At 40.5% G+C, this 20,561-nt stretch overlaps 1 long non-coding RNA gene across 1 annotated transcript; it reads left to right on the top strand.

Annotated features, from left to right (window-relative positions):
* The first annotated feature begins 1,555 nt into the window (after nucleotides 1-1,555).
* LOC121633816 lies at nucleotides 1,556-19,045 on the top strand. Its single transcript, XR_006009125.1, has 3 exons — nucleotides 1,556-2,504; nucleotides 15,936-15,940; nucleotides 19,034-19,045. It is a non-coding gene; the product is annotated as an uncharacterized LOC121633816 (long non-coding RNA).
* The last annotated feature ends 1,516 nt before the right edge of the window (nucleotides 19,046-20,561 follow it).

Here is a 20,561-nt window from a genome sequence, read left to right as displayed (position 1 = left end):
GGAAGGAGACTGTAAAATGCTGATTTGGCCCTCACACTCTCCAAGATTCAGAGTTGGTCAGCTGGATAGCACATTTACGAAATGGAGAGACAAGGGAATCACCGCAGTGTGTAGATTAACAGATGGAAAAGTGTTTAAAACCTTTGAGAAGCTCAAAGAGCAGTTTGAGCTGGACAATTCTGATTTATTCAGGTATTTGCAATTGAGACACTTTATAATACAGAGATTAAAAGCTATCTTTCCCAGGAGGGCAGTGAGTTATTAGAAATGTTGACTGGAGCATACAAGAAGTTACCTTCAAAGGTGGTCTCAAAAATGTACAAATGTTTGCAAAAATGTAATAGACATAATTCACTGTATGTAAAGCAAAAGTGGGAATCGGAATTACAACTTGAACTGTCAGAGGATGATTGGCATTCGCTGTGCCTGTTACAACACACCTCCTCTTGCTCGACAATGGAGAGAATTTGGCTGGAAAAATTTGATAAGAATTTTTATCACACCCCATATTAAAAGTAAACAGTTGGGAACCCCACAGCAATGCTGGAGACTCTGTGGCCATATCAACGCCAATCATTCCCATGTTTTTTGGTCATGTGGAAAAGTTCGACCTTTTTGGGAAGTTATTGTTAAGGCGATAGAGGACATTTTAAGCTATAAAATACCTAATGATCCACGGTTTTTGAATTTGGGCCTATTGCCTGCAGAAGCGATTCATGTGGAGGACATTTATCTGTTTAAAGTGATGATATTGGCCAGCAAGAAAGTCATAACAAGAAACTGGTTGAAAAGTGATCTTTGGAGACTGGAGCAATGGTGAGACATCACGGAGGAAATTTTTTCGATGGAGAAAATGACTTATTAATTAAGACTGAAAGCACAAAAATTTGAACAACGATGGAAGAAATGGAATATTTATAATGCTTGCTCAAATGTAAACATTCCTTTGTCATATGTCTGTAGTACCCCACAAGTTGTGTTTCTTATATGTTATTTTATTTACTAATTATTTTTGTTTGTTATTGATATCTGTTTGAGAAAAAGCATAAATAAAAAGTAATAGAAAAAAGTAACTTTTAGTTACTTTTGTATAAAAATAAATTCTGAAAATTTCTCTTATTAATATCCTTATAACTTAATTACAGTGTTGTACAAAATAAAAAACAAACTCAGTCATTTTTCAACTCAATCAAATTCTTGAAAAGTTGTGCATAAAGAGCCGGATCAGCATCTTCTGGAACAACATTTATGATTCAGGTTTCAGAGCCAAGCACAGTGCAGAAACCGCTCTGATCAAAGTAATCAATGATCCCAAGATTAACAGAGAACTGCTCTTGATTATATTGGGCCAGCACTGTTGATCAGGTGGCTTAACAGGTCAGGTTCTCACCTAGTAACAAGAGTTTTTATGTTTTAATAGACAGTTTTAAATCAAAATTCTTTAGGGATTCCACAGGGGCCAGTTTTCGGTCCACTTAGTAATACCATAAAAAAAATCATACTAAATCCTACCCATTTGTTTGTCCAGAAAGACTGGAAGCCTGTGCATCAGTGGCGGCTGGCCAGCAGGGGGCGCTGGGGCGCCGCCCTCACCTACAAAGAGTCCATATTCCTGGTTACTACACAATTAAAAAAAACAAACTGTTAGGAATAATTTCGGATGAAGATATGTGTAAAATAATGTATTTTTTTTAGCTTTTTGTGCATGTTAAGCGCATTACACAGTGTTTCTTTTTAATGATTTTTCATTGAACAACACTTCCTGGTTGCGGGGGCGCCGGTCAAATGAATCCCTATTGTCAGCCTCAAACTTTTGACTAAAATGTCACTGGAGGCTGCGTTTTGATTGGTTCGTTAAAAATCTGCTTGTGGCGCAGCTCGGTGCGCCCCGGATACGCCCACTTTTCATCGTCAGCCAATTAGAATAGTTGAATTATGTTGCTTCAGTGTGTTTGGACAATGTCATGGTCAATTATACACTCCTGTATTTTAAGCCAGTGTGACGTACATCCGTAGTAGCAGAGTGAGTTGGAGACGAGTCTGTAGTAGCGTACGATTAGAAAGATGGCATGTGAAAGTGGAACCGGAATACCCGAGCGAATTAATTCTGTAAAATATTTACAAGAGCACCCATTTTCAAGATGTTCTCTCGAGGAGCAAAAGAGGATAAAGGAGCTCGGGGCTGACCAGCCTGATCTGCAAGTACAGCAACAAAGCGGCGACCGCGGAAGAGCTTATACCCGGGCTTTTTCCCGCTCTTACTATGAAAAACGGAGTTGGCTTGCCGGTTGCGCCGTGAGTAACGCCTTTTTCTGCTTCCCTTGTCTGCTGTTTGAAAGTGTCGGCACCACCGAAACGTTGTGGACAAGCCATACACAGACTTCGTTTTTCTTTTCTTCCTAACTCTGTAACTGTATTGAAATTAAAGTGGCTAAGTTTTAAGTGTCAACTTTCCAAGAAAATTTGCGCCCCCCTAAAAAAAATTGTCATCAGCCGCCACTGCTGTGCATACTTGTCTTGACTGTTTCTAAAACGCAGTGAGCAGGTCAGAAACCTCTGCACAGATCTCACTTTTGATTGTCAGATCACCAACATGACCAGAAATGCTTTCCACCAGTTACAGCAAAACTCAGAATTCTTTTTTATCCCAACCTGATTGTGAGAAAGAGCTCCGTGGATTCATATTGAGCCCATTTTATTTGCAGGATCATCCAAGGAATCAATAGAACGATTTCAGCTCATTCATAATGCAGCAGCCATAGCTCTTACACGAACAAAGAAATCTGAACACATTACTGCAGTACTAAAGTCCCTCCGCTGGCTACCTGTTCAATACCGAATCAGCTGGTAAACAAAATGCTTAACACCTCGGCCTCTCAAATCATCTCTGACTTGCTCACAGTGTTTAACCCAACCAGGTCTCTCAGATTAACAGGAGATCCATATCTATGAAATAAACTGCCTACTGATCTGAAAGCTCTTCCATCTGTGTCTGCATGCAAAACTGAACTCTAGCTGTTCCTGTTTTCTCAAGCCTACAAGTAACAACTGTGAACGGTTAGTATGTTGTCCTGTCTAGGTATGGTTCACCCCTGCAGTGATTTCATGACCTAGTCAGTGGTACTCCTAGCACAACAACATAAAATTACATAATCTGCAAAATTAATTTGAAATTTCGGCTGCTATCTTCATCCAGAGAGCGCATTCTGGAATTTTTCTGTAAATGCCTTCTATTCCAGTGAGATTACTGCTCAGGTGATAAACTACGCCCCCTGCTGCTCAGCATTGGTAGCAACAACAGACCTGCTCAAACAACAGAGCATTTTTGTTTAGTCTCACCTGGTCTCGCCTATCTTTGGGTATTTGTGGAATATCTCTTTATAATTACTTGTCATGTAAAATACAGCAGTGTTACAATTTACATTGTAAATGTACCTGAAAGAGTTTGTTTAACATGACATCAAAAAAGTCTGAACAATGCTTTTTCAAAATACTTCATATAACTTGGATGAAGGATGACGATGGACACAAATATCATTGGTTGTATGTATCTGAGGATTAAAATTATTCACACCAAATTTGAGCTTAGTTGAGCATGCATCTGTGAAATATGTACCACTACCTGCAGTGATAGAGAGACTGAACAATAAAGAATTTGGCAAAAATGAAGTTTTTTCCCCTATTGCATAAGCAGAGGTGTCAGGGAGTCAGCAATGCGCTTTTAAAATAAGCCAACTCTGTCTGTCTGGAGCCAGGAAAAGTTCCATCTTCCTCCCCCAGCTCAGTTCTCATTAATGTCAATTTCATAGTGCTGGGCCCCGGGTGACGCTCTCCTAAAATGTGTGTCAGGAATATGGTTGCTTTCTGAATGCACTTCTAGACATCAAAAGGCTTCTTAGATAAGGCTGTTTTCACACACTTTCCACTCTCTTGATTTGTGATGAACTTTTAAACCTGTGCCCTTTTGACCTGGAACGTGCACTGGGCTTTGAGGCGGAGTTTAGAGTATGGTAACCTGGGATGTGACGGGATTTTTTTACTGAGAAAACACCGTGAACGGCACCGACGCTGCATGAGAAAGCTGCCTCGTAACTTTTCAGATTACAGATATGTGCAATCAGTAGCTGCACGTGGATTTAACACAGAAGAAAAACCTGCAGCAGGGAATATTTCAGCGAGGGGTGAAATTCAGGTCATGAGTGGTGTGTTGGAGTGTGTGCATGTTGTTCAGCCCACACACTCTCTGGCTGTGGAATGAGAGTCCTTAGCTGCATTACCCTGCCACTTCTCCCTCTCTGCCTGTCCTTTTCAAGTTCGCATTCTGACAGCGAATCCCGCTGTGAGCTCTCCAACTCGGTTGCCATGGTCACAGTGAAGTTGTGTCTTTTTCCTTTTTTTGCTTGTAGCACTTTGGAGCTGCCATTTATCCAGTCAGAGGGGGGTATGACTCACTGGCAGGGTGGGGTTTGATGGGTGAGCACCCATCTAGCCGACATCACAGATTTGCACCCCGCCGATTCCAGAGAAAAGATTGTAGATTGCAGCTTTAAGGGCTTTTTTAGACGAGGCATCCGCTTGGTAATCATTTATTTTCATTGAGAGAGCAGGTGGAGCTGAGCTGCATGCAAGAGCTGGCATACATACAGTGGTTCCAGGATGAAAGGCCAATGGCATGGCTGTTTACACCAACTTTGAAAAATGGAGGAAAAGCTACAGGTTCCCATGAATGTATACTTAGATAGTAATTACAGCCACACAGATGTGTTTAGACTGTTTCCATGGTTACAAAACTTTACTTAGCTTTCCTTCATACCAGGAGTGGTGCCCACTGATGGCACTTGTTTACACCTTGTGCTGAGCGCATCAGCTACATGTAGAAGATGGTGGAGGTTGTTCTGCCTCTTTATCCAATCAGGGGGATAGAGGTAGGGTGGGGTAGGCAGGGTGCACCCTGGACAGCTCACAATCCATCACAGAGACACACAATCATGCAGACTCCACAAAAAATATAAGAAATCTAGATATAACCAAAACTAAAATTAACACACTCTAGAAAAAATATTAATTAAAATAATAATAATAATAATAAGAGTTTGCACAAGAAATGTGACTCCTGTTCACTTCTAGAGAGGTTTGAGTGAAAATATGTCATCTCGTATGTTCTGGTTCATGGATCACTGTGGAAAAATCCTGATGTCAAGATGTTGTGATGTGCTGGAAAAACTCTGGAATTTTGGATTCAGTGGCACCTGACTGTGTTTATAAATAGGGGTGGACACCTGGGTGGACACCTGTTTAGTAGGGGGTTATTTATTTATTTATTTATTTATTTTAACAAATCTCCTCATTTTTACTCCATTTAACCTTTTAGATCAAAGGAAACAGCCACAAAGACTAGTGCAGATCAGACAGACAAAAGAAAAAGACTAAAGAAAAAATATAATTCAGAATCAGTCTCCTCTGATAAATAATATCCTGTAGCTTTTTCTATGCAAAATATCATTGGCAAGCTAACGGTTAGCATGCGTGAACGGACTAAATAGATTAAAACAACTTTGTCCAAGAACAAATGTTTACATCAAGAATATTGTCTGTGTTCAGTTACAAATTGACTAGAATACTTACAGGCAAATTTCCCTGTTCTGTCTGAACTGACATTCAGAAAGACTGAGGGTAGTCAATACCAAAATATCAGTACCACCAGCTTTTTATATTCTGGAATTGATTTTCATGTTAGAATATCAATATTTTACTGATTTGGGGTAAACATGGAGTCTATCACGAACTGGAATCTAGTGGAAAGTAACTATAATATCAGGATCTCCTCTAAATTATACCCAGTTGGCAAGAACGACTTTTCTTGCACCGGCCAAAGTCACATGTGAAATGGTCCAGCGTAGGGGCGCAGCGGCGTCTATCATTCAGTCCGAAGCATCACGTGTGGAGCTGAACAGCAACTGTGCCATATAAGATGTGTGTGGGAAGACAGAGAGGTGTTGTAGCAACACCACAAACCTCTAAACATCTGAGAGTCAAGCACAGAATATAATTAAATTATGATGAGGAAGAGGAGGAAGTTAGAGGGACGGGTGCTGCAAGGCGAGACACAAGTCCTTTGATGCTGCAGGCAGGTCCTAACCACTATTCAGAGGGATGAATGTGGAGTTGTGGCCAATTATGATACAATTTTGGGAAAGTGATTTTCATCTGTCTGCTAGGTTCAGGCTTGTGTTGATGTTCTAACAACAGAAGTTTGCCTCATTTTAAAGACTGCATCCTGTTTAGTTATGTACAGCATTAAATGTGGTTATGAAATATGAAAATGCTGCAATAAATATCTGTATTAGTTCAGCTTGGAGTAAAATTTGTCCCTGAGACCAGCTCACATCAGCTCACAGGCCTGGATTTAGTGGGTCAGGATGCTGCAGAGGCTGCTGTCATTAAATATTCAGTAAAACAGCCATTTCAGAGTTTTTAAAAATAAAAATATGGATGAAAAATATTTAATAGGATAGGAAGACAATAACATCAATCCCTCTCATTTGTTTAGACTGATGGTTAACTGAATACTTTCAATGTAGGTGTTGACAAATTTTTATGGCATTTATATATTTATTTATGCATTTTACTGGTAATTTCAGTTGGAGTCACAAAGTATTTTATATTAGTGTATGAACCACGTCCTTTCCCCTCAGCATAGCTGCTTTGAAAGTGATTTTCCAAACACATTCAGTTTCTGTACAAAGTATCGGATCGGTATCGCCAATACTGGCTTGTATTTTACTTGGTATCGGATTGGAAAGAAAATGACTCACACATCACTACTGATGGGACAAAACACATGAAAGAAAGTGGCGCAAATCAAAAGAGAACGCTGACTTGTCTAAGTACTGGCGAAAACCTGCATTTTTCACATCCAGCCTAAAGGCGGCCAAGATAGCCTTTTATCAGAACAAGATCCGCAATGCTCCCAACACACGACATGTTCATGGTGTTTAACTCTCTTCTATCTCCACCACCTGATCAGCCTCCCACTGTGCTGACTGCAGAAATGTTTGCTTCCTACTTCACTGAAAAGGTCGCTACCATCAGTAACCAATTCACTGAGCCTGACCAACTCAGCCTTACCAAACCAGCTACTGGTGCCTCACTCTGCTCCTTCCGCTCTCTAAATGAGGACCAAGTCTCTAAACTTCTAGTCAACTCAAAACCCACGACCTGTCCTCTTGATCCTGTTCCCTCTGACATCCTGTAGAGCATTTTACCTACAATCCAACCTGCAGTAACTTATATTATCGCCTCCTCTCTTAAATCCGGTGTCTTTTCCTCTTCCTTCAAGCAAGCTCGGGTTACCTGCTGCTGAAGAAACCCACACTCAGCCCAGCCCAGGTTGGAAACTACCGGTTTCAATGTTAGTGGGCCAAACAGATCCATTTAACATGGCAAAGGCTAATGATACAACAAATATGATACAACTGCACTGTATATTTATCATTTTATTTTCTAACATCAGTCTAAAAAAAGGAGGAGCAAAAATTCAAATTTGGGCCCCCTCTCTGAATAATGCAGTTCCACTTGCAGCACTGATCAGGCGCCTATAGGTGACGCCCGCGTGACGTATCAGGATCTCCATACAGAACGAATTATTTATAACCTCTGATGACTTGGTCCATGACTTTAATTTGGAGGATGAGGATCATTTCTGGAAACACTTGCAAATAAAGAGCTGCCTAACAACCAGATTTAAACGGGAGAAATTTACAGACAAGTGTATTCTGGAATATGTTGGCGTGTCATGAGAGTGCCACACGGCTTCCTGGTTTCAGCGTAACCGTGAGATGTGTTGGTGCTGAGTCATCTAATAACTGCTGTGGCAGAGGGAGCCGAGGATGGACCTCACACAGGAGACATGGCTGCACAGACTGTGGAAAGGATAATAAAAAAGAAGCAAGAGCGAAGTTTACACAGAACAAGTACATAGACGGTAAGATCACAGTCCATCGAGACTCCACAGAAAGAAAAACCTTTATAGGAAGAACATAAACCTTCTTCCACTGTGTTTGGGAATTTCACCTTGCTGTAACTTTCTATGATAAAGCAGATACTGTTGTTAGTAAATTTAAATCCCCCTTTCCTCAGAATGATGTCTTCTTCATGATAAATCTCAAATGGTTTGGTTGCTGCAGCTAGAAAACTGATGGAAACTCCAGTTTGAAAGACTGTGTGGATGTAATGGTGGGTGGTAATGGACAGTTTTACTTCATCTGCTGGGATTATTTCTGGATCTTTTACATCTGTTTCTTCTGGATCATCTAAATAACTGGAATACATTTTTATTCCTGTCGCTGTTATACGTAATTCACTCTCAGAATGGATCGCCCGTCCCTGTGGTTTATTTATTAGAATCATTCCATGTACATACTTTCCCGTTACTCATCCCGAGTCTGGAAGATGTATCCAGATGTGGGGATGTATATGTGTTTGTTTTCATTCAGCTGCTGTTCTCTGTCAGTTTCATGGGTTTATTCAGGAACAGGAACCAAAGTAAAAGAAAAGATTGTGGTTTGAAATACTGCCTCATTAAGTCCTGCTCTCTGGAGCATGACACGGAGATGGACTGTTATAGTGTCATTGTCCAACGATTTGAAAACTAATCCTCTGCAGAGGAACAATCTGAAGACGTTTTTCATGACGGTTTTACGTACAGAACAGTCTGGCAAGGTGTCTAGGATCAAACCAGCAAAAATGTTGGATTAATCTGAAGAGGAAAATGTGAATATCCAAAGATGTGGTGTGTAACTATGATAAAGTCAGGCTGTACTACCTTGGTTATTATAACGAAGTAGTAAAAAATATTTAGCTTGAGACTCTAAATAAGAGGAATTTTTGATACTTTAGTTATCATCCATCCATTTTCTATACCTGCTTATTCCAATGCAGGGTTGCAGGGGGCTGGAGTCTATACCAGTGGCTACTAGACAAAAAGCAGGGTACACCCTGAACAGGTCACCAGTCCATCACTGGCCCAACACAGAGAGACAAACACTCACACAACCTAACAAGCATGTTAGCATGATCCACACAGATGAAGTTCCAACCAGGAACTTTCTTACTATGATCTCAGAGAAGAGATGGGATGAAGATGAATCTGGATTAACCGTCGTTAGGGGAGAACCTTAGAGAAGAGATGATAAAAACCAGTATTAAAAGTTGTTTAACTCTAGACCTGTAAGTGGTGAGACAGCACTCACAGCAGAACCCAACACTGCATGTGTTCAGAAAACTTTAAACAGGAAACATTACTGTATAAAAAATACAAGTTAAGTTTAAATACAAGTTTTTTTAAGACCCAGGGAACACATATTCCATGTGTTGAACTGGCCTGCTCTCTGTCCAGAACACTCACCCAATTCAAACATTTGCCACATCATAAAAATAAAAATATGACCCAGGAGTATGAAATCCTATCATAATCCAGCATGGAAAAACATTAAGAAGGCTCATTTCCCAAATCCTTACAGAGTGTTGTTGAAAGAGGAGGTGGTCAAGCCCCCGTCCAAATGTTCTGAAACATATTTCTGTCATTAACAACTTAATGAAGTCCTACATATTTCGGAATGCTGTAGGATACAGGGTATATGAATTGAAATGATTTCCAGTTTGCTGCGGTTGTGCTTTACAGGATTGCAGAACAAGAAGCCGACAGTCATCTCTACAGGCGTCACATCTGGCTGAGAACCTCATCAGCACTGCCAGCCTACAAACGTTCAGACGAGGACTGTGTGTGATTCATATTTCTGTGTTGGCCACCATTTAGATGTCCTCCTCTGATATTCAAACGAATCGACAGTTTAAACATTTTTCTTCTCTGAAATGTGGCTGTGAAAGTCTTTGATTCCTACCCGAGCTGTGTCTTGTGACATTGCCGTGTGAAGGATTCTTATTTGCTGTTTCTCATAATCCTTTCCTATGTGATCATGCTAGTTTCGGTATAATTTCACATTTACATTATTGCTTGTGAGGCTAGAAACTCATCCCAACAGGATATGCAGCTCCTTGTATCCTATTTTTAAGGTTTTTAAGTGCTTCTTTTGAGATTTCATCATGACGGATTGGAGAGGAAGCACTCTGAAACAGGTTGCAAGGCATGTAATGGTAGTTTTTCCAGCATGAGTGTTGACTGATTTTTGCAGGTACAAAGGCAGAAATGTGCATTTGTATTCTTTTTGTCAATTTTATAAAGCTGAGCATGTTTTTCTGTTACATATCTCAGCTATGATTAAACTACAACCCGATCCCAGATAAACTGTGATGTTGTGTAACATGTAAATAAAAATGTGATGATTTACAAATGTTGTGATATTTTATCCCCAGTAGAAAATAAACATCTCAGATGGTGAAACTGAGACGTTTCACCATGTGATGGAAAATATGAGCTGATAGTGAATCTGATGCAACAACACGTCTGGAAAAAGTTGGAACAGGAGCAACAAAAGGCTGTAAAAGTACCTGGTACAAACCAGAAACAGCTGGAGGATCGTGGCTGATGTAGTATCAACAACAGATTCTGAGAATGAGGAGGAATCTCTGTGTGCCTGGGACAAGGCTGGATGCTGGTGATCTTCTGCATTAAAAGCAGACATGATTCTCTAATGGAAACCACTGCATGGACTCAGGAAGACTTCCAGAAACCACTGTCTGTGAACACAGTTCACCCTGAAACCCACAAATTCAGGTTAAAGCTCCATCATGCAGAGAAGAAGCCAGATGTGAACAGGATCCAGAACCAGCTTCTTCCGTCTTCTCTGGACCAAAGCTCATTTAAAATGGTCTGAGGCAAAGTGGAAACCTGGATGAAGATGTGAAGTAGTTTGTGGAAAGCATGGACGGCGTGTCCTGCAGACTAAAGAGGAGAGGGAGCATCCAGCTTGTTATCAGTGGACAGGTGAAAAGCTGCATCTCTGATGGGATGGGGCTGCATTAGTGTCTATGGCGTGGGCAGCTTCCACATCTGTGAAGCTCCATCAATGCTGAAAAGTACATGGAGGTTTTAGAGCAACATCTGCTCCCATCCAGACAACATCTCTTTCAGGGAAGACCTTGCAGATTTCAGCAAGACGATGCTGAACCACATCCTGAATCCATCACAGCAGCATGGCTTCACAGGAGAAGAGTCCAGAAGCCTGTGAAGATGGATCTTCTCTTATGGAGGTAACTTCAGGGTTAACCTGGGGTTTTCCGTACTATGATGTAGGTTCAGTTCTTACCGGGTCAATTACCATGGTACCTTACACTGAACGGGAAACCTGCTCTGTTATGTTCTGGATCAGAGATCAAGGAGTATAAAAGCTCCACCTCCTGACCAATCAGATCTTTTGGAAAATGTCCCACCCATTCTTAGAACGTCCTCTTTCCTGTTGATGGTCTGTACTTATATAGCGCTTTTATCCATAGCGCTTTACCTGTACTTCACATTCACCCATTCACACACACATTCACACACTGATGGCGTATCTACCATGCAAGGCGCTCAACCACGACCCATCAGGAGCAATTAGGGGTTCAGTGTCTCGCTCAGGGACACCTCGACATGAACTCACTGGGCCAGGATCGAACCGGCAACCCTTGGGCTGCAGGACAACCGCTCTACCCACTGAGCCATGCCGCCTTTTAATGTTGAACAAATTCAAACATAATAAATTTTTCTGCTTCCAGTGATCCATCTTTGTGCTGAAGACATTTAAAGCTTCGATCAGTCATGTCAACGTCAAATCTATTTCTAGAGCACATCCACAACCTCCAAAGTGCTTTACACAAGCTAGGGCTGGGTAAGTGTACTCGATGCATCTCACGATGTTTAACGCAGGATAAGATGGCTATATGGAAAACATTGAGTATAAACTATCAAAGCAGCATTTTAGGCGTCTACGTGGGATTTTCTTCATAGCTTCTGTTTGCTGGTCGTAGTGATGCTCACGAATCAGACACCCCCCATCCAGAAAACCCTCCTGCTCCTCCTGGTTCTCATCCAGCTTCTCCTCCTGCTTCTCCTCCAGCTTCTCCTCCAACTGCTCCTCCTCCTGCTTCTCCTCCTCCTGCTTCTCCTCCAGCTTCTCCTCCAGCTGCTCCTCCTCCTCCTCCTCCTCTAGCTGCTCCTCCTGCTTCTCCTCTAGCTGCTCCTCCTCCTGCTCCTTCTCCAGCTTCTCCTCCAGCTGCTCCTCCTCCAGCTTTAGCCTCATGAGATGACGAAATTACACGCATACATGAGAATAAGTTGAAAAAGATCAAGCTGTTGAGTTTTTATAATAAATGGAAAAATTATAAACCTTTTCCAGAGGAAATGGAGCCCTAGATTACTGCTGCTGCGATCTGGTGCAAAATAGAAAAGAAATAAAAATAAATTACATCAGTTTTTATTATAAAATAAATGAATGGAAAAATATATGAGTTATTAATTGAGTAATTAGAAAAAATGAACTTGATCTTCTTGGGGTGGCGGGGGTTGATGTTGGGGGGGCTGGGTGAGTCCCTAATGTAATAGTCATGAAACATTAGTTTTTATTAAGTTTAAGACTTATGTTTATGGGAGCAGGTCCCTGGTTTAGAATAAAAGGAGATATATATTGTGCATCAGGATAAGGCAAAAATATGGAGGAACCATCCTGTACTTGACTGGAAGCCACCGTATAGCCATTCATATGCTTTCAAACCCACATGCTTTTTGAAAGCGATATACTTTAATGATCAAACATGGTGGAAAATGATCATAGTTTGAGTAAAAAACTAATGTCCAGCTGATTGGATCTTATGAGGAGCTTTGATCAAAAACAGCATTTCTTTTTAACGAGGGCTTTTCATGTCACTTATATTTCCTTCAGCTGTTAGTGGTTTGAGGCTAAATGCTACATGTTCATGTCCTGTTAAGGGTCATGTTCATCTTGGAACCAGTATGCTCTGCTACAGGGTGTCCAGCCGGACTGGAGGGGGAAGGAGCTGTCAAACTGAGGTAATATTGTATTGATTTCTCTTTCTTTTTTCATCTTTTTTTTCATCCCAGCTGCTTGGCCCCAGGCTTTTGTGTTCCTGAGCAGTCAGTAAACCAGGCTTTGATGCACAAAGAGCTGTGCATCATTGCTAATGACCAAGCTAATTATCTGCACGATAAACATTATCTGGTTATTTTTCACCTTGAACAAACCTAACGCATATCAGCTTAGCTTGGTATTGATATCTGAAGATGTTAAGAAGGCAGCTTTGGATGAAACAGTCCTGAAAATGAGTCTCTCCTGCATGAATTCAGGCTAAGCTGTCCTTAATCAAGTCTTATCGTCCAGAGGATCATTTTCCTTCTTTTTTTTTTTAAACGTGTGAACAAAATGAACAAGGTTTTAATTTATGCATAAAACTAACAGAAAATAATTGACCTTCAGAGTGAAACGAGCAGCGCTGGTAACAGCCATTCATCAAATTCAAGTGAAGGACACCCCCCCGTCTCTTATGTCCGTGGGTGGGGGTGGGGTCTGTGTTTTAATTGACCTCTTCCTCTTATGTTTAATAGAGTAAAACAAGTTTCTGTAAAATTTGTGGCCAAACATAGAGGAATAAGTGGAAAAACCTCTGAACTGAACATAGAGGAACAGTTAGTTAAAAATAGAGGGGGGGTTGTTTGTGTGAACTCCTCCAATACATGTGGTGCATCTTTCCAATCATGGATATCCTTGTTTTCAAGGTGAAAGTGAAACTAATGTAATCTTATAATGTAAAATCTTGAGGCCCATTTGTGGCTCCACATAGAGAGAATCATTGATCAAACATTCAGGCCCCTCCACGGTATTAAAAACATACTGCATAATTTCTGGAGTCTTTTTTTTAGAAAGTGATGTTAGAGGTGTGTAGGACTGTAAATAACTTTATTCTGTGCATGTGTGTCTGCTGGGGTTGATTATCATACTACACAGCATGTCAAATGAACCCTATCAGAAACTCATGATTCCAGACTTCAGAGCCTCTCACCAGCACATGACTGCAACACGGGTCATCAACACATTTCTTTTTAAATACTTCATGCAGCTGATGTTTTCATGCTTCATACCCAGAAGTAGTGTTTTCTTTAAAAGTGTGCAGAATGAGGAGTTTTTGTTCTTTTGTTTTAGTTCTTGTTAAATTTCTGTTGTTCTTTGGTCTTTGATTCTTCTGCCCGGTTTTTTGTTGTAAAGTTTATCTCCTGGTGTATTCTGTTGTTTACTTCCTGCTCCATTGTTACAGCTGATTCTTCGTTTGTCATTAAACCCTCAGCAGCAATATAGCAGCATCAGTACTAAGGGTCCCAAAGTGGGCCAAGAAAATCTCCCCCCACCGTTACACCAGCAGCAGCCTGAAGCGTTGATCCAAGGCAGGATGGATCCATGTTTTCATGATGTTTCCAGCAGATTCTGAGCCGAGCATCTGAATGTGGAGGAATGAATTAGCGTTAGTTACCAACTCTTACACATTATGAATTATGGTCAAGATGGTTTTGGTAAGTTGTCTGTCTGTCAAATGTTATTTTAAAAAGTTACTCAGTACTTGAGTATTCTTTTTACTAACTATTGTTTTACTTTCATTTGCGTCGATTTTTAGGATGACTACTTTTTACTTCAACTTGAGAGATGTTACTTTTAAGGAACTCTACTGTTACTAAGAAAAAAAAAAAGAAAAAAAACGAAGATATAGCACTAATGATAAAAGTTTCAGGCTCATCTAAAAAAACACGTTCACAGTTAATCTGGATGTCTCTTTGGAAAGATGCAGCTGCAGCTCTAAACTTCAATCGGATCATAGTACAATATGTGAACGTTATCTCTGCAATGCTCGACTGCTCAGGAGAAGCAGAGTAAAATTAGAGAGAAATGAGACAGTTTGGGAGAGGTGTCCAGAACGGACATGTTCTTCTAGGTGGGTGGACCCAGAGAAGAAGAAAAGAGAAGAGAAGAGAAGAGAAGAGAAGAGAAGAGAAGAGAAGAAAAGAGAAGAGAAGAGAAGAGAAGAGAAGAGAAGAGAAGAGAAGAAAAGAGAAGAGAAGAGAAGAGAAGAGAAGAAAAGAGAAGAAAAGAGAAGAGAAGAGAAGAGAAGAGAAGAGAAGAGAAGAGAAGAAAAGAGAAGAGAAGAGAAGAGAAGAGAAGAGAAGAGAAGAAAAGAGAAGAGAAGAAAAGAGAAGAGAAGAGAAGAAAAGAGAAGAGAAGAAAAGAGAAGAGAAGAGAAGAGAAGAGAAGAGAAGAGAAGAGAAGAAAAGAGAAGAGAAGAGAAGAAAAGAGAAGAGAAGAGAAGAGAAGAGAAGAAAAGAGAAGAGAAGAAAAGAGAAGAGAAGAGAAGAGAAGAGAATCCTTTATTTCTCCCACAGTGGGGAAATTTCAAGCAGCTGGCCAGGTGGAGCTGATAAAAGGGACGGTGAGGTATGTTTTTGGCTTGGACTGTATTACCCAGAGAAAGAATATGAGGTGGTTTTTATTTTAAAGAAAAGTTCATGAACTTATTTTTCTGTTTCTCTAAACTTGGGTTGTCCTAACCACCACCTATTCTAATACAGTAACTCTGGATAAAGACTTCACATCTGCCAGCATGGGCGGATCTACTGGGGTGGCCTTGCCTCCCCAGCTGGCAACATCGAATTGAAGTGTTAATAACTGTGGCAAATCTGACATTTATGTGAATCTCTGATGTCCAGCTACTGCGCTATGGGGCGGAGGCGTGGCTCAGCAAGGTAGAGCAGTCGTCTTATGACCCGAGGGTTCCCGGTTTGATCCTCGGCCAAGTTGAGCTCATGTTAAGGTGTCCTTGGGCTAGACACCGAACCCTTAATTGCTCCTGATGGGTCGTGGTTGAGCTCCTTGCATGGCAGCTTCGGCCATCAGTGTGAATGAATGGGTGAATGTGATGTATGATGGGTATCATTCCAGGTACAGTAAAGTGCTATGAATTCAGTACATTTACTATTTACAATGAATGCACCACATTAACGGGACAGGCCTGAAACAGTTTGGTTTTGAAACTGAGAGAAGGAGGCTGCAAAGACATGTAGGAAAGACATGTAAATAAATACTAAGAAATGAAATAATAATGACAGCTCGGTTCTGATAGCCGCCCATATCTGTGATGCAGATTAAAAAGAACATTGTTTCGCTACCTGTGCATGCAATTTTACAGTAGGTCTGAAGTTTGGTTTCTCTAACGTAGAAAAGCTAAAATGAATTAAAGTTTGCAAGGAAGACACCGTAACGTTTCTTCGAACCTTGCATAAATAAAGAGGAAAGGCAGCAGGGCTAGTTTTTTTTCTCACCAGAGTGAGGTGAGCGAATCAGAGACTAAAACAACTGAGCCAGGTTGATGGAGGAGAGAAAGGTGCTGGACAGAAATGTGACAGAGGAAACGGAAGGCCAATGTGATGAGTGACAGGAGGAGGAGGAGACCACAGTGGTGAGGAGATGGAAGAGGAAGAGGATCTGTGGGATGAGGAAGGAGGCAGGATGACGTGCAGGGCTCAGACAGGAGAACATCTGATCCATCACCAAACATCTCCAGCTGGTCCACATGGGATCGGACCAACATGCCAAGTTACAGCTGAATAAGAACACAAAATGATAAGAACAGACATTTTCCTGTAGTTTATCTAAAGGAAAACTGCTTCCAACCAACAGGATGATTGGGACCTTTTTGAGTGAGGGGAGATGGGAAGGGGAATGTACTTTAGACCCGTTGCTCAGGTTAAAGACTTAAATTAAACAAATAAAAAAACTCTTATAACTCCCTCTGAAGCCAAATTACATTTTGCTGTGTGCACGTTAACATCCATACCAGTTCCTAATTGTGATTTTCCTTGTTATATTAAACGGCTAAGCTAGAGCTTCTTCCCACTCCCTCTGAGCATGTTGTTCAACACGGCTGTAGTAATACTGGATTATTCAACATCTTCAAATAAATCACAAATCAATACTGGATGATTAGTTCTGTACTTTTTCGGCTTGCATTTGTCCATCAGCACAACCAAAACACAAGTTTCTCTAAGAACTTCCAGGAAGAGACCAGGAAGAGCTTCTGATGATTAACTGCAAAAAGATGCATCTGAACCATGACTAGAGAACTAAATGTTCTGGTTCAATAGCAGCTTGAATCTACACCGTCCTCTTCATCATCCTCTTCACATCTAAGACATCATGGATGTCTTAGATGAAGGAATTACCATCACATGATTCTGCTTTTCAACATTTTCTATATTTCTATTTCTATAAATTTAACTTAAAAGGTGGCTACCTCTTTCTTTTAGTGAGTCTAAAATGATGACCTGCTAAATACACATGAATGTATGTGGTGCAAAGAAATACAGGCAATCATTGAAAATACCGAAGAATGAATGGGGAGAACATGTTCTAAATGCACAATAAGACCAAAGTTTCGTACCTTGTAGTGGTAAAACATGTATGTCCACACATTACATTTATGCTTACCTTAGTATCTCAGTTCATAGATGTTCACTACTACGTTTTTATTCACTTGTTACTTTTGTATAAATACTATATAGATGCTGCAGAAACACTTGAGTGCAAATTATATTCTTCTGTGTATCTTTGTATATATATTTATATATATATCTATATACACTCCTCTGCCATCCCTGAAAGATTCCTGCCCCATCTTGCCACCCATGAGTATTTTCTAGATCCGCCCCTGCCAGACAGTACCAAGTTTCCTTCTACTTAATATTCCTAAACAAATTGTTCTTTGAATTACATAAAGCAGTATGTCTAACACTCTCTTTCTGGAGGAGAGTGAGAGTATTCCAGTCACATAGTAATTATTTTTTAATCAGTAAGGTCTGCAAGAGCTTTGGAGAGTGCTGCTGACTCTTTGCCCACATGCCCGTGGCATGGGGAGGCCTTCAAGCAGCTACAATTAGAAGCAAATTGAAATTTCTATTTCTACATCCAACAGGGATTGGCTGGCTCTGAGGAACACTGGAAATCAGAGAGTCCTGTTTGCCAGCTGCAGTCTGTCTGCGTCTGAAGCTTTTCCCCTGGGAACTCTAATCATAGTGGCAAAGTTGGAAATCAGGGTCAGGAAATGATTCAGAAGTGGAGAGGTGTGTGTGTGTGTGTGTGTGTGTGTGTGTGTGTGTGTGTGTGTGTGTGTGTGTGTGTGTGGGTGGAGGGGGTGAAATAGAAAGACATCTTATGTCTCTAAATCTCTGAGGAATGTCATCATGCTGTGTCAGAAGTTAACACACACTGATAAAAACGTGTTTGTCCCTCCTTTAATCCTTTATTTACCAAACTGGAGCCATTGTGTCTTTATGTCACCATAAAAAACCAGCACTTGAACACATCACAAAGACGACATTCAGCTGCTGCTATGATGCTACGCCTGCCAAAGAGGACGTAAAAATAAAAACATGCAGCATAAAAGAGAGCAGAAGCACATTAGTCAATATAGAAAAACGACAAGAATTAAGTGATGCTTTTACGAAGTCATTTTTAGTTTCCAACATGCCACTGATGTTACAGCCTGGCTCGGACCGCTGAGCGAGACATGGGGGCAGGAGGTTAGTGATGGGACGTACTGCACACAGACTTCAGGGCATGTCGAGGACTCCAGGACGTATTTCTGCAAAGTGCGTATCAAACCATTAAACTTCAAACTGAAAGATTAACACTATCACTTGGTCCACGCTTGCAGAGGTCTCAATGAGCCCATTTACATCAAAATCAGATATCTGGGAGTAATCAGATTACTGTAATAATCAGGTGTGCTGCACAAAAAGAAGGACAAGGCGCAGTTCTTTGCACATGTTCAGATGTAAAAAGACTAAATAAATCAAATATATTGGTCTATGTGCACAAAGACATCGGGATATTAGGCAGAAATCTAGGCATGTAAATCAGATAACATCCTTTATCTGATATCAGGTACAGCTGTATACATGAACACCTGGATGATCTGATAATGCCAGACATCAGATAACAATTGGACTTTTGGGGTGTATGTAAAGGGTCGCTGGTGCAAGCCTCAGTCTTCCCTGTTCCTACCGGGGAGTTTTTATGAGGTATTAACAAACTTTGAGTTCATGTTTCTGACTTTTTACACAGTAAGTTTGTTTTTGTAGTAATCACAAAGTAATGTGTAAAATCAGCCACAGAAAATGTCCAAGATGTCATTTAAACATTTTAATAACAGACTATATTTTTGCCCATTGATGTAAATCAGTTAATTGAAATAAAACTTCAGTTAGACAGTTAATTTCAACCTTGAGTCATATTTTCCAAGTTGTGATGGGTGGTGCGGGGAAATGCACCAGACCGTGAAACCACAAGGTGGATCACATGCTGAGTGGAAGTGAAATCAGCTGGTCGCTGATCAATCAAACATTGTTTATTTGATGGACTGATTGTTGTTTTCTGTCAAGTCTTTTAAAAAAAGGATTAGAATTGTCTTGGTATTTTAGGAAACAAACCATGGTGCCTCTGTACAGGACCGTCTCCTCCTGGATGGACAGTACAGGTCATGCATTCTTTACTTCTGGTTGGTACTCAGCTGTGTAAGCATGTGTATTCTCCCTATTGGTAGTTACTATTTGGTAGTGTTTGTTCTGTTTGTGATTTTGGACCTGAAAAGCACCACATAAAACAGTTTCAACTGTTTTTTCAACTGAACTGCTGAGTCATATTTTACCATTTGATGGAAAATATGAGCTGAGTGAATCTGATGGCAATGTTAAAGTCTGGAAAGAGACGTCATGATGGGAGCAGATGTTGCTCTAAAACCTCCATGTACTTTTCAGCATTGATGGAGCTTCACAGATGTGGAAGCTGCCCACACCATAGGCACTAATGCAGCCCCATCCCATCAGAGATGCAGCTTTTCACCTGTCCACTGATAACAAGCTGGATCCTATTCTGTTATTTGTATTTTACTTATTTTTAGAAATAGGGTTGGAATAATCTCAGTCAGAGATTCAGTAGTGATTAATGTTAATGAGTGAGGGTTTAATAAATGCATGAGCAAAGAGCTGGAGGAAGGTTTTCCACAACCTTACCAAGTAAATACAATGCTCATCAATACATATACCTAAGTTAACTAAAAAGCCTCTTAGCTAAATCTGGCTCATTTACAGTTTGTTTTTATCTTGGCTGTTGACCATATAAACCAATCAGTATTAAATGAAGCTTAGATTTCTGTTAAATATTTTGCTTTGTCATAAAGCAAATCAATAATGTCAACAAATAGATCAATAAAACAGACAATCCATTCAGCCATGTTTTTTATGGTTTATTTAAATTACTGTGATGACATTTGAAAGCCATCCTGGCCACAGAAAAGATAAAAAACTTGGAAGCCTTCCTGTAGACGGAGTCATTGTTGCATAAAAGAATTCAGCTGTCTCCTCCGAGCTAACTGCAGCAGATAAATCAGCGTGATTAACGACCAAATAACCAGTCAGACTGTAATAATATTAATTCAAGCCTCATCTATTTTTCTAAATATGTGTTCATTAGTTACGGCTTCGTTCTGACTTCCCTCCTCACCTGATATAC

The sequence above is a fragment of the Melanotaenia boesemani genome, chromosome 22 (genome assembly GCF_017639745.1).
Source record: "Melanotaenia boesemani isolate fMelBoe1 chromosome 22, fMelBoe1.pri, whole genome shotgun sequence".
In the NCBI taxonomy this organism is placed as follows: Eukaryota; Metazoa; Chordata; class Actinopteri; order Atheriniformes; family Melanotaeniidae; genus Melanotaenia; species Melanotaenia boesemani.
Note: the sequence above shows the minus strand (reverse complement) of the source record. Positions and strands in the feature narration are given on the sequence as shown.